Consider the following 563-nt stretch of genomic DNA (forward strand, 5'->3'; position numbering starts at 1 on the left):
TATTTACATTCCCTCGAAATGGAGCACATTAATACATCTTGTTTTATTTATAAAACAAGATTACGACACGAAATGATTTAAAAGGCCTTTCAGTTGTATGAATGGCATTTACATCAGCAATAATGGCAATCACCCGACTCGGGGATGATTGCTTATGACCAGCGAGGGCAAGGGAGGAGAGGGTAGGGAGGGTGAGGGCGAAAGAGGGAGAGAAAGAGGGAGTGATTGGAGCAGAGAGGGACAAGAGGGGAGAGGGGAGAAGGGTGGAAGGGGGGGGGAGAGGAGGCATGGGAAGAGGATGGCAGGGAAAGAGTGAGAGAAGGAAGTAGGGAAGGGTAGAAAGTAGAGGGAGGGGAAGAATGGAATGAGAGAAAAGGGGAGAAAGATGGAAGGAGAAAGGTAAGAAAGTAGGAGCAAGGGATGGAAGGAGAAAGGGAGAGTATGAAGAAGAGAAGGATGGAAAAGGAGAGGGAGAGAAAAATGGAAATAGGGAGAAAGAGAGAAGGAAGTTGAGAGCAAATGGGGGATAGATGGATGGATGGGTGGAATGTATGGATGAAGGG

This window comes from Penaeus monodon, chromosome 19 (genome assembly GCF_015228065.2).
Source record: "Penaeus monodon isolate SGIC_2016 chromosome 19, NSTDA_Pmon_1, whole genome shotgun sequence".
NCBI classification, from domain to species: domain Eukaryota; kingdom Metazoa; phylum Arthropoda; class Malacostraca; order Decapoda; family Penaeidae; genus Penaeus; species Penaeus monodon.